Source organism: Amia ocellicauda, chromosome 6 (assembly GCF_036373705.1).
Source record: "Amia ocellicauda isolate fAmiCal2 chromosome 6, fAmiCal2.hap1, whole genome shotgun sequence".
Classification (NCBI taxonomy): domain Eukaryota; kingdom Metazoa; phylum Chordata; class Actinopteri; order Amiiformes; family Amiidae; genus Amia; species Amia ocellicauda.
The window spans coordinates 50204375-50218817 of record NC_089855.1 but is presented as its reverse complement, the minus strand read 5'-3'; positions in this window follow the sequence as shown (position 1 = coordinate 50218817).

Sequence of the window (14443 nt, the reverse complement as noted above, 5' to 3'; positions counted from 1 at the left end):
TTTCCAAACATTCCCCTTACTTTTAAGATGTATTCTTGTACATACAAACTTCACATCATTCAATTACACCACATCTCATCCCACTGAATTACCTTAACAAAACAGACTATAGAACGAATACTTTCGGATGCATCTTTTAAGGACACAACAATAGCCTCAACACCTGTGAGTGCCAGTGCACTTGAGGATGTCAGAGGAACCAAAGGTTTGATTCACCTGACAACCTCAATAACCTATTTTTTTAAACCTAACCAGCCAGTGCCACCAGGTTAGGCTACATGATAAGTCAACAAAATTCAAGAAATGTACAAATGATTGATACAGAAGAATTATACAGTTTGTTTCCTTTTGCAGATTATATTAAGATCAGGAGGTCAATTACACCTTTAAAAAGGGAATTAAAAAAGACCAAAGCACTATGGGTACTTCATTTATTCAAAGGAGCAAATCCCATAGTGCATTATGAAGACCTAAAACTGCAGGATAATAACTGCAAATCACCAATATACTCACCTTCTATTACGGGAATTATATAGCACTTGAAAAAGCCTAACAATTGGCGAAACGTCGTGCAAATTCACCAAAAGATCAGGAGAAGAAGATCAACTTCAACCAACCCGGGTTGGAGAACAGTGGCTGGAGCGCTACGGCCACCAACACATTCATACTGTTATTTTCTGCAAACTCGGATACAGAACGGACAACACACCGGATACCAGGACTTGGAAGACTTTCAACGGAATTACAAGGGTAGGAATTGGACTTATTTACTCTTGCTTTTAAACCCAAAACCGGAAAAAAGTCATCCTACCTATGTACGATATATTGATGCATTTTGTATGACTTTTCTTTTATCTGTATTACTCCTGTATATTTTTGTTTTAAAAGACTGTTTTATGCTCTGTTTTTAGGATATTTTAAGCACATCATACTGAGGTTTCTTAAAGAACAACAATAGCAGAGCCTTTGTTTTTACTAGCTGGAGCAATTTGTTAATGCTAACTACAACATTATTATTTCCTTTTTTTTAAAACCATTAATAAATAAATTGTCATACTATATAGTATTGTATCCTATCTACAAACACTATGGACAGAACACAAATGGTTAAACATTTCTACAAAATTATACAGATTAGTCATCACCTAACAATAACAAATAGTGCTATTTATCAAGACAAATTACCAATAGCCTTCCAAAGACGAACTAAAATACTAGGACAGTACATCAAACCTGCTATCCCTACATTTGATACTTTAGAACTACTGACAGCTAACGCAATTAATTGGATGCACACAAATTTACAGATATTGCAAGTACATTATGAAAATGCATTAAACACATTACTAGAAGACATTCTACAATACAAAGGAACGAACTGGAAAGATAAACTGGACCAAGCTATGACATGGGCAAAACGAAATTATGGAAATAGATTAAAGCCAGAAATTCTACATAAAACCAAGCACCGAATTGAAATCCTCCTAACTAATCAAACACAAATCGCATCAACAAACGGATTAATAGACACACAGAATGTTAATTCACAACTAAGTAATCAGTTTGCTCCTTTAGCCACACTAGAACCCAACCTATCTACACAGAGACCCAAAACTGCTAGATTCTACAGTAATGTGGTAGTTTCGGATTCACAAGGCATTCACTCGTCCCCTATAGAAGAAACTCCTATCCCTACAAGACTATCATATTCAAGTCCCTTGCTCCCACACAATATACCCAAACCAAGACCAACCATAATATCAACCCCAATAGAAGAAAACCCCAGCCTCCCTAGACTACCATATACTAGCCCCTTACCTCCCCGAACCATAGCCAAACCTAGACAAACCACAATACCAGCCCAGATACACCACTCTACAACAAATATGATTCCACTGGACAGCCCCATAATAGACACAAGTAATATTGACGCAGATCAGGATAATACTGATGGAACAGATTCACAATTCGAAAACAATGATAGCCTCAATACAACACCACCTCATGAAAATACACGATATACGGTTCATAGACACCCAAACACAGAGAGAAAACTAACAGATTGGCATTTAATTACAACAAAACCGATAGTAATCATAGGGGATTCCAATTTGGATACCATAGGGCAACATAATAATTCACATATACAAATCGATAGCTACCCAGGAGCCAAATTTATACATGCTGCCAGTATTCTAGAACGCACAGCCCTCAATAAGGAAGTACAACATCTAATCCTTTCATTTGGAATCAATAACAGGGACCAAAAAGTAAAAGAAACCGCAATTAAGCAATTACAGAAAATGGTTCGAACAGCAGAAATAAAATTTCCTCGGGCACAGATACATATCCCTATGATCAACTTTTCAACTCATCTGGAGGAACATACACAAAACAACATTAGAGAAATAAACTCATACATAATGAACAATTACAATAATATCACGTCAATAGACCCAACAACATATAGAACTCTCTCCGATGACATCCACTGGACTACCCAAACAGCACAAACAATCCTATACCACTGGATAAGGCATTTAAACTTATAAATCCTGTGAGCACAAACATTTCAGTGAACAGGAACACTACAGAATTAATACAACAGGACACACCTAACATATTGAACTTATCCAGAATATTCAGATTAAATATGGAACAGAGGAATCTCTTAAACAAAGGGCTTTCCTTTGTCCCGACCCCCGACCTTATTTTTTCTACACAGCTTAAAGCAGACATACAAACATATCATCGTAGATTAAAATTAGCAGATTTCTTTAAGGATACACAACATTCACCTAGACCTTTTATTCCCAAATCAACTTGGGAACCAAAAAATAATCAAATACATCCACATATAAGACAACTAATAACAACAGACCAAAATTACAGCTACAATATACAATACAATCAAGATAACCGCTTGGATAACCTAACACAGGGGGAAAGGAGAGCTTTACAACAATTACAAAAAAATAAGAACATTATTATAAAACCAGCGGATAAAGGGGGCAGAATAGTAATTATGGACAAAACACAATATCTAACAGAAGCATATAGACAACTAGACAATACAGAACATTATCAACAATTAACAGAACCCATTTACTTACAAAATCAAATATACATACGGGACATATTACAGACCCTTAGACATACACAATACATCAATAACAAACAGGAACAATATTTAAGAGGGACCAATGCACCCAGACCAAGACAATTTTATCTACTTCCAAAAATTCACAAACACCCTTCCACATGGACCATTCCCTATCAAATCCCCACTGGTAGACCCATAGTATCAGATTGTAACAGCGAAACATACCACATTGCGGAATACATTGACCATTTCCTTAACCCCATCTCGCAAAAACACCCCAGTTATATAAAAGACACCTATGACTTCATCAACAAAATAAAATGCATAATAGTACCACATAATGCCTGGCTCTTCTCCATTGATGTCACAAATCTCTACACTAACATAGATACAATAACAGGTTTAAACACAGTCTCAAAATGGTTCAAACTTTATCCAGACATCAACAGACCAGACAACCAAATCCTACAATTATTACAAATTAGCCTAGAAAGAAATGACTTTGAATTCAATAACAAACACTTTTTACAAATAAAGGGCACAGCTATGGGAAAAAGGTTTGCACCAGCATATGCTAATATCTATATGGCTGACTGGGAACAGACGATACTAGAACAATGTACACTGCTACCTACCCACTACTACAGATTTTTAGATGACATTTGGGGAATCTGGCCCCATCCTTTAACAGAATTCAACACTTTTATACAGAAACTCAATCACCATCACCCTCACATTAAAGTAACGAGCACCATTCACAAGACCGAAATTAATTTTCTGGACACTTGCACTTATAAAGGTCCACAATTTTTGAGCACCAACACTTTAGACACAAAAGTTTTTTTTTAAAGAAACCGATACACATACACTACTACATAGACACAGTTTCCATCCAAAGCACACCTTTAAAGGTCTTATCAAATCACAGTTATTAAGATTTCACCGCATCTGCACAGAAGACACAGAATTCAAGAAGGCCACCAATACACTATTTACAGCACTCTACAAGAGAGGGTACAGTAGAACCTTCCTCAGGAACATTAAAAAAACATTTTTGCAACCTAAAATTAAAGACAATAAAACTATTATACCTCTAATCACTACTTATTCCCAATATACAGTTCAAATCAACAACTCCATTAAACTAAACTTTCAAAAACAACAATCCAGACACCAGATACTCCCAAATCACAAAATAATATCTGCATATCGGAAAAACAAAAGTCTACATAACCTACTAGTCCATAGTAAATGCCAAAACACCAACCGAAAACCCAAGTCTAAACCAACCTACTTCCGTCAGCTGGCCTATATCACCAATACAAGCAATAAAACTACATTCAAGTTACAGTCAGGCATCACACATAAAACAAAAAATGCAATATACCTCATTCAATGTAAAACTTGCAATTTAAAATACATCGGAGAGACTAAAAACCAGATTAGTACTAGAATAGGTCAACACATTTATAATATTAACAAACAAAAGGATAGACACACACATTTAGTGCAACACTTCATAGAACATCACACACAACAAATGACAGTTACAGGTCTAGAAACTAATCATAATTGGAATACAATGCAACGACAAATAAGAGAGAGACACTGGATTCACAAACTAAATACAATTTACCCATTAGGACTCAATTAGGACCCCTTAATGTAGTCCCAAAATTTAATCTAAAACTTAAAAACAGCCCCAAAACCCAACCCTAACCCTAACCCTAACCCTAACCCTAACCCAAAACCCAACCCTAACCTAACCTCAGACCCAACCCCAAAAACCCAACAAGGCCATCAAACTTAATCTCCAACCCAAATTTTAGACCCAATCCCTAAACTTTATCACCTAATTCAATCTCACAATTTAATTAGGCCCTCAAACTTAACCCCAAAATTTAACTCCTAAAACTCAACCCAAAAATACAATTAGACTAATTAAACTCAACACCTAACCTTAACTTAAGACTCAAACCCCAAACTTAACCCTTAAACTCAACCCTAAAATACAATTACCCCACAATTTAACTAGGCACTCAAACCTACCCCTAAACCCAATCCCTAAACCCAATCCCTAAACCCAATCCCTAAACCCAATCCCTAAACCTAACCCTTAAACTCAACCCCTAACCCCAACCCCAACCCTAACCCTAACCCCAACCCTAACCCCAACCCTAACCCCAAATTTAACCCCTAAATTTAACCTCAAATATGAATAACCCATAATTTAATTAGGCCTTCAAGCTTAAACCTACCCCTGAACCTAAACCCTAAACCTATCCCTTAAACTTAACCCTTAAACTCAACCCTAAAATAACCCCAACCCTAACCCTATCCCTTAAACTTAACCCTTAAACTCAACCCTAAAATAACCCCAACCCTAACCCTAAAATATAATTAGCCCACAATTTAACTAGGCACTCAAACCAACCTCTAAACCCAATCCCTAAACCTAACCATTATTCAAATGTAACCCTCAATCCTATCCCCAATACTCAATTTCACAACTTATCCTTAAATTTATTCCCCATAACTTATTCCCCCCAAAACAAAACCCAGACTCCCTTAAAAACTTAGGTAATAGACTTCCAGACTCCATAATTAAATTTTAATCCCAATTCCAAACATTCCCCTTACTTTTAAGACGTATTCTTGTACATACAAACTTCACATCATTCAATTACACCACAACTCATCCCACTGAATTACCTTAACAAAACAGACTATAGAACGAATACTTTCGGATGCATCTTTTAAGGACGCAACAATAGCCTCAACACCTGTGAGTGCCAGTGCACTTGAGGATGTCAGAGGAACCAAAGGTTTGATTCACCTGACAACCTCAATAACCTATTTTTTTAACCCTAATCCTAATCCTGACCCTGACCCTAACCCTAACCCTAACCCTAACCCTAACCCTGAACCGCTAACCGCTAACCCCTAACCCTAACCCTAACCCTAACCCTAACCCTAACCCTAACCCAACCCAACCCAAACCTAACCCTAACCCTAACCCTAAACCCTAACCCTAACCCTAAACCAATCCCTTAATCTTAACCCTTAAACTCAACCCTAAAATAACCCCAACCCTAACCCTATCCCTTAAACTTAACCCTTAAACTCAACCCTAAAATAACCCCAACCCTAACCCTAAAATATAATTAGCCCACAATTTAACTAGGCACTCAAACCAACCTCTAAACCCAATACCTAAACCTAACCATTATTCAAATGTAACCCTCAATCCTATCCCCAATAATCAATTTCACAACTTATCCTTAAATTTATTCCCCATAACTTATTCCCCCCCAAAACAAAACCCAGACTCCCTTAAAAACCTAGGTAATAGACTTCCAGACTCCATAATTAAATTTTAATCTCAATTCCAAACATTCCCCTTACTTTTAAGATGTATTCTTGTACATACAAACTTCACATCATTCAATTACACCACATCTCATCCCACTGAATTACCTTAACAAAACAGACTATAGAACGAATACTTTCGGATGCATCTTTTAAGGACACAACAATAGCCTCAACACCTGTGAGTGCCAGTGCACTTGAGGATGTCAGAGGAACCAAAGGTTTGATTCACCTGACAACCTCAATAACCTATTTTTTAAACCTAACCCTAACCCTAACCCTAACCCTAACCCTAACCCTAAACCCTAAACCCTAAACCCTAACCCTAACCCTAACCCTAACCCTAACCCTAACCCTAAACCCTAAACCCTAACCCTAACCCTAACCCTAACCCTAAACCCTAAACCCTAACCCTAACCCTAACCCTAACCCTAACCCTAACCCTAGCCCTAGCCCTAGCCCTAGCCCTAGCCCTAACCCTAACCCTAACCCTAACCCTAACCCTAACCCTAGCCCTAGCCCTAGCCCTAGCCCTAGCCCTAACCGTAACCCTAACCCTAACCCTAACCCTAACCCTAACCCTAAACCCTAACCCTAACCCATAATTTAATTAGGCCTTCAAGCTTAAACCTACCCCTGAACCTAAACCCTAAACCTATCCCTTAAACTTAACCCTTAAACTCAACCCTAAAATAACCCCAACCCTAACCCTAAAATATAATTAGCCCACAATTTAACTAGGCACTCAAACCAACCTCTAAACCCAATACCTAAACCTAACCATTATTCAAATGTAACCCTCAATCCTATCCCCAATAATCAATTTCACAACTTATCCTTAAATTTATTCCCCATAACTTATTCCCCCCCAAAACAAAACCCAGACTCCCTTAAAAACCTAGGTAATAGACTTCCAGACTCCATAATTAAATTTTAATCTCATTTCCAAACATTCCCCTTACTTTTAAGATGTATTCTTGTACATACAAACTTCACATCATTCAATTACACCACATCTCATCCCACTGAATTACCTTAACAAAACAGACTATAGAACGAATACTTTCGGATGCATCTTTTAAGGACACAACAATAGCCTCAACACCTGTGAGTGCCAGTGCACTTGAGGATGTCAGAGGAACCAAAGGTTTGATTCACCTGACAACCTCAATAACCTATTTTTTTAAACCTAACCAGCCAGTGCCACCAGGTTAGGCTACATGATAAGTCAACAAAATTCAAGAAATGTACAAATGATTGATACAGAAGAATTATACAGTTTGTTTCCTTTTGCAGATTATATTAAGATCAGGAGGTCAATTACACCTTTAAAAAGGGAATTAAAAAAGACCAAAGCACTATGGGTACTTCATTTATTCAAAGGAGCAAATCCCATAGTGCATTATGAAGACCTAAAACTGCAGGATAATAACTGCAAATCACCAATATACTCACCTTCTATTACGGGAATTATATAGCACTTGAAAAAGCCTAACAATTGGCGAAACGTCGTGCAAATTCACCAAAAGATCAGGAGAAGAAGATCAACTTCAACCAACCCGGGTTGGAGAACAGTGGCTGGAGCGCTACGGCCACCAACACATTCATACTGTTATTTTCTGCAAACTCGGATACAGAACGGACAACACACCGGATACCAGGACTTGGAAGACTTTCAACGGAATTACAAGGGTAGGAATTGGACTTATTTACTCTTGCTTTTAAACCCAAAACCGGAAAAAAGTCATCCTACCTATGTACGATATATTGATGCATTTTGTATGACTTTTCTTTTATCTGTATTACTCCTGTATATTTTTGTTTTAAAAGACTGTTTTATGCTCTGTTTTTAGGATATTTTAAGCACATCATACTGAGGTTTCTTAAAGAACAACAATAGCAGAGCCTTTGTTTTTACTAGCTGGAGCAATTTGTTAATGCTAACTACAACATTATTATTTCCTTTTTTTTAAAACCATTAATAAATAAATTGTCATACTATATAGTATTGTATCCTATCTACAAACACTATGGACAGAACACAAATGGTTAAACATTTCTACAAAATTATACAGATTAGTCATCACCTAACAATAACAAATAGTGCTATTTATCAAGACAAATTACCAATAGCCTTCCAAAGACGAACTAAAATACTAGGACAGTACATCAAACCTGCTATCCCTACATTTGATACTTTAGAACTACTGACAGCTAACGCAATTAATTGGATGCACACAAATTTACAGATATTGCAAGTACATTATGAAAATGCATTAAACACATTACTAGAAGACATTCTACAATACAAAGGAACGAACTGGAAAGATAAACTGGACCAAGCTATGACATGGGCAAAACGAAATTATGGAAATAGATTAAAGCCAGAAATTCTACATAAAACCAAGCACCGAATTGAAATCCTCCTAACTAATCAAACACAAATCGCATCAACAAACGGATTAATAGACACACAGAATGTTAATTCACAACTAAGTAATCAGTTTGCTCCTTTAGCCACACTAGAACCCAACCTATCTACACAGAGACCCAAAACTGCTAGATTCTACAGTAATGTGGTAGTTTCGGATTCACAAGGCATTCACTCGTCCCCTATAGAAGAAACTCCTATCCCTACAAGACTATCATATTCAAGTCCCTTGCTCCCACACAATATACCCAAACCAAGACCAACCATAATATCAACCCCAATAGAAGAAAACCCCAGCCTCCCTAGACTACCATATACTAGCCCCTTACCTCCCCGAACCATAGCCAAACCTAGACAAACCACAATACCAGCCCAGATACACCACTCTACAACAAATATGATTCCACTGGACAGCCCCATAATAGACACAAGTAATATTGACGCAGATCAGGATAATACTGATGGAACAGATTCACAATTCGAAAACAATGATAGCCTCAATACAACACCACCTCATGAAAATACACGATATACGGTTCATAGACACCCAAACACAGAGAGAAAACTAACAGATTGGCATTTAATTACAACAAAACCGATAGTAATCATAGGGGATTCCAATTTGGATACCATAGGGCAACATAATAATTCACATATACAAATCGATAGCTACCCAGGAGCCAAATTTATACATGCTGCCAGTATTCTAGAACGCACAGCCCTCAATAAGGAAGTACAACATCTAATCCTTTCATTTGGAATCAATAACAGGGACCAAAAAGTAAAAGAAACCGCAATTAAGCAATTACAGAAAATGGTTCGAACAGCAGAAATAAAATTTCCTCGGGCACAGATACATATCCCTATGATCAACTTTTCAACTCATCTGGAGGAACATACACAAAACAACATTAGAGAAATAAACTCATACATAATGAACAATTACAATAATATCACGTCAATAGACCCAACAACATATAGAACTCTCTCCGATGACATCCACTGGACTACCCAAACAGCACAAACAATCCTATACCACTGGATAAGGCATTTAAACTTATAAATCCTGTGAGCACAAACATTTCAGTGAACAGGAACACTACAGAATTAATACAACAGGACACACCTAACATATTGAACTTATCCAGAATATTCAGATTAAATATGGAACAGAGGAATCTCTTAAACAAAGGGCTTTCCTTTGTCCCGACCCCCGACCTTATTTTTTCTACACAGCTTAAAGCAGACATACAAACATATCATCGTAGATTAAAATTAGCAGATTTCTTTAAGGATACACAACATTCACCTAGACCTTTTATTCCCAAATCAACTTGGGAACCAAAAAATAATCAAATACATCCACATATAAGACAACTAATAACAACAGACCAAAATTACAGCTACAATATACAATACAATCAAGATAACCGCTTGGATAACCTAACACAGGGGGAAAGGAGAGCTTTACAACAATTACAAAAAAATAAGAACATTATTATAAAACCAGCGGATAAAGGGGGCAGAATAGTAATTATGGACAAAACACAATATCTAACAGAAGCATATAGACAACTAGACAATACAGAACATTATCAACAATTAACAGAACCCATTTACTTACAAAATCAAATATACATACGGGACATATTACAGACCCTTAGACATACACAATACATCAATAACAAACAGGAACAATATTTAAGAGGGACCAATGCACCCAGACCAAGACAATTTTATCTACTTCCAAAAATTCACAAACACCCTTCCACATGGACCATTCCCTATCAAATCCCCACTGGTAGACCCATAGTATCAGATTGTAACAGCGAAACATACCACATTGCGGAATACATTGACCATTTCCTTAACCCCATCTCGCAAAAACACCCCAGTTATATAAAAGACACCTATGACTTCATCAACAAAATAAAATGCATAATAGTACCACATAATGCCTGGCTCTTCTCCATTGATGTCACAAATCTCTACACTAACATAGATACAATAACAGGTTTAAACACAGTCTCAAAATGGTTCAAACTTTATCCAGACATCAACAGACCAGACAACCAAATCCTACAATTATTACAAATTAGCCTAGAAAGAAATGACTTTGAATTCAATAACAAACACTTTTTACAAATAAAGGGCACAGCTATGGGAAAAAGGTTTGCACCAGCATATGCTAATATCTATATGGCTGACTGGGAACAGACGATACTAGAACAATGTACACTGCTACCTACCCACTACTACAGATTTTTAGATGACATTTGGGGAATCTGGCCCCATCCTTTAACAGAATTCAACACTTTTATACAGAAACTCAATCACCATCACCCTCACATTAAAGTAACGAGCACCATTCACAAGACCGAAATTAATTTTCTGGACACTTGCACTTATAAAGGTCCACAATTTTTGAGCACCAACACTTTAGACACAAAAGTTTTTTTTTAAAGAAACCGATACACATACACTACTACATAGACACAGTTTCCATCCAAAGCACACCTTTAAAGGTCTTATCAAATCACAGTTATTAAGATTTCACCGCATCTGCACAGAAGACACAGAATTCAAGAAGGCCACCAATACACTATTTACAGCACTCTACAAGAGAGGGTACAGTAGAACCTTCCTCAGGAACATTAAAAAAACATTTTTGCAACCTAAAATTAAAGACAATAAAACTATTATACCTCTAATCACTACTTATTCCCAATATACAGTTCAAATCAACAACTCCATTAAACTAAACTTTCAAAAACAACAATCCAGACACCAGATACTCCCAAATCACAAAATAATATCTGCATATCGGAAAAACAAAAGTCTACATAACCTACTAGTCCATAGTAAATGCCAAAACACCAACCGAAAACCCAAGTCTAAACCAACCTACTTCCGTCAGCTGGCCTATATCACCAATACAAGCAATAAAACTACATTCAAGTTACAGTCAGGCATCACACATAAAACAAAAAATGCAATATACCTCATTCAATGTAAAACTTGCAATTTAAAATACATCGGAGAGACTAAAAACCAGATTAGTACTAGAATAGGTCAACACATTTATAATATTAACAAACAAAAGGATAGACACACACATTTAGTGCAACACTTCATAGAACATCACACACAACAAATGACAGTTACAGGTCTAGAAACTAATCATAATTGGAATACAATGCAACGACAAATAAGAGAGAGACACTGGATTCACAAACTAAATACAATTTACCCATTAGGACTCAATTAGGACCCCTTAATGTAGTCCCAAAATTTAATCTAAAACTTAAAAACAGCCCCAAAACCCAACCCTAACCCTAACCCTAACCCTAACCCTAACCCAAAACCCAACCCTAACCTAACCTCAGACCCAACCCCAAAAACCCAACAAGGCCATCAAACTTAATCTCCAACCCAAATTTTAGACCCAATCCCTAAACTTTATCACCTAATTCAATCTCACAATTTAATTAGGCCCTCAAACTTAACCCCAAAATTTAACTCCTAAAACTCAACCCAAAAATACAATTAGACTAATTAAACTCAACACCTAACCTTAACTTAAGACTCAAACCCCAAACTTAACCCTTAAACTCAACCCTAAAATACAATTACCCCACAATTTAACTAGGCACTCAAACCTACCCCTAAACCCAATCCCTAAACCCAATCCCTAAACCCAATCCCTAAACCCAATCCCTAAACCTAACCCTTAAACTCAACCCCTAACCCCAACCCCAACCCTAACCCTAACCCCAACCCTAACCCCAACCCTAACCCCAAATTTAACCCCTAAATTTAACCTCAAATATGAATAACCCATAATTTAATTAGGCCTTCAAGCTTAAACCTACCCCTGAACCTAAACCCTAAACCTATCCCTTAAACTTAACCCTTAAACTCAACCCTAAAATAACCCCAACCCTAACCCTATCCCTTAAACTTAACCCTTAAACTCAACCCTAAAATAACCCCAACCCTAACCCTAAAATATAATTAGCCCACAATTTAACTAGGCACTCAAACCAACCTCTAAACCCAATCCCTAAACCTAACCATTATTCAAATGTAACCCTCAATCCTATCCCCAATACTCAATTTCACAACTTATCCTTAAATTTATTCCCCATAACTTATTCCCCCCAAAACAAAACCCAGACTCCCTTAAAAACTTAGGTAATAGACTTCCAGACTCCATAATTAAATTTTAATCCCAATTCCAAACATTCCCCTTACTTTTAAGACGTATTCTTGTACATACAAACTTCACATCATTCAATTACACCACAACTCATCCCACTGAATTACCTTAACAAAACAGACTATAGAACGAATACTTTCGGATGCATCTTTTAAGGACGCAACAATAGCCTCAACACCTGTGAGTGCCAGTGCACTTGAGGATGTCAGAGGAACCAAAGGTTTGATTCACCTGACAACCTCAATAACCTATTTTTTTAACCCTAATCCTAATCCTGACCCTGACCCTAACCCTAACCCTAACCCTAACCCTAACCCTGAACCGCTAACCGCTAACCCCTAACCCTAACCCTAACCCTAACCCTAACCCTAACCCAACCCAACCCAAACCTAACCCTAACCCTAACCCTAAACCCTAACCCTAACCCTAAACCAATCCCTTAATCTTAACCCTTAAACTCAACCCTAAAATAACCCCAACCCTAACCCTATCCCTTAAACTTAACCCTTAAACTCAACCCTAAAATAACCCCAACCCTAACCCTAAAATATAATTAGCCCACAATTTAACTAGGCACTCAAACCAACCTCTAAACCCAATACCTAAACCTAACCATTATTCAAATGTAACCCTCAATCCTATCCCCAATAATCAATTTCACAACTTATCCTTAAATTTATTCCCCATAACTTATTCCCCCCCAAAACAAAACCCAGACTCCCTTAAAAACCTAGGTAATAGACTTCCAGACTCCATAATTAAATTTTAATCTCAATTCCAAACATTCCCCTTACTTTTAAGATGTATTCTTGTACATACAAACTTCACATCATTCAATTACACCACATCTCATCCCACTGAATTACCTTAACAAAACAGACTATAGAACGAATACTTTCGGATGCATCTTTTAAGGACACAACAATAGCCTCAACACCTGTGAGTGCCAGTGCACTTGAGGATGTCAGAGGAACCAAAGGTTTGATTCACCTGACAACCTCAATAACCTATTTTTTTAACCCTAATCCTAATCCTAATCCTAACCCTAGCCCTAACCCTAGCCCTAACCCTAACCCTAACCCCTAACCCTAACCCTAACCCTAACCCCGTAATAAGAGGCGGGCGGGTAGGACCCTCGATAATTTTGAGTGTCCTTGGTATTTAAAAAAAATGGCAGAACCAACCTTTCTTCTGAGCCTCAAAACCCAGAGCTTTAGGCAAAGCACTCAATTTCATGGGGAGGAAATTTAACGAGTCTATGTAACGTTGGTTGAAAGCTTCGTCAGTGAAACACATGATCTTGCTCCCCTAAGCTATTATT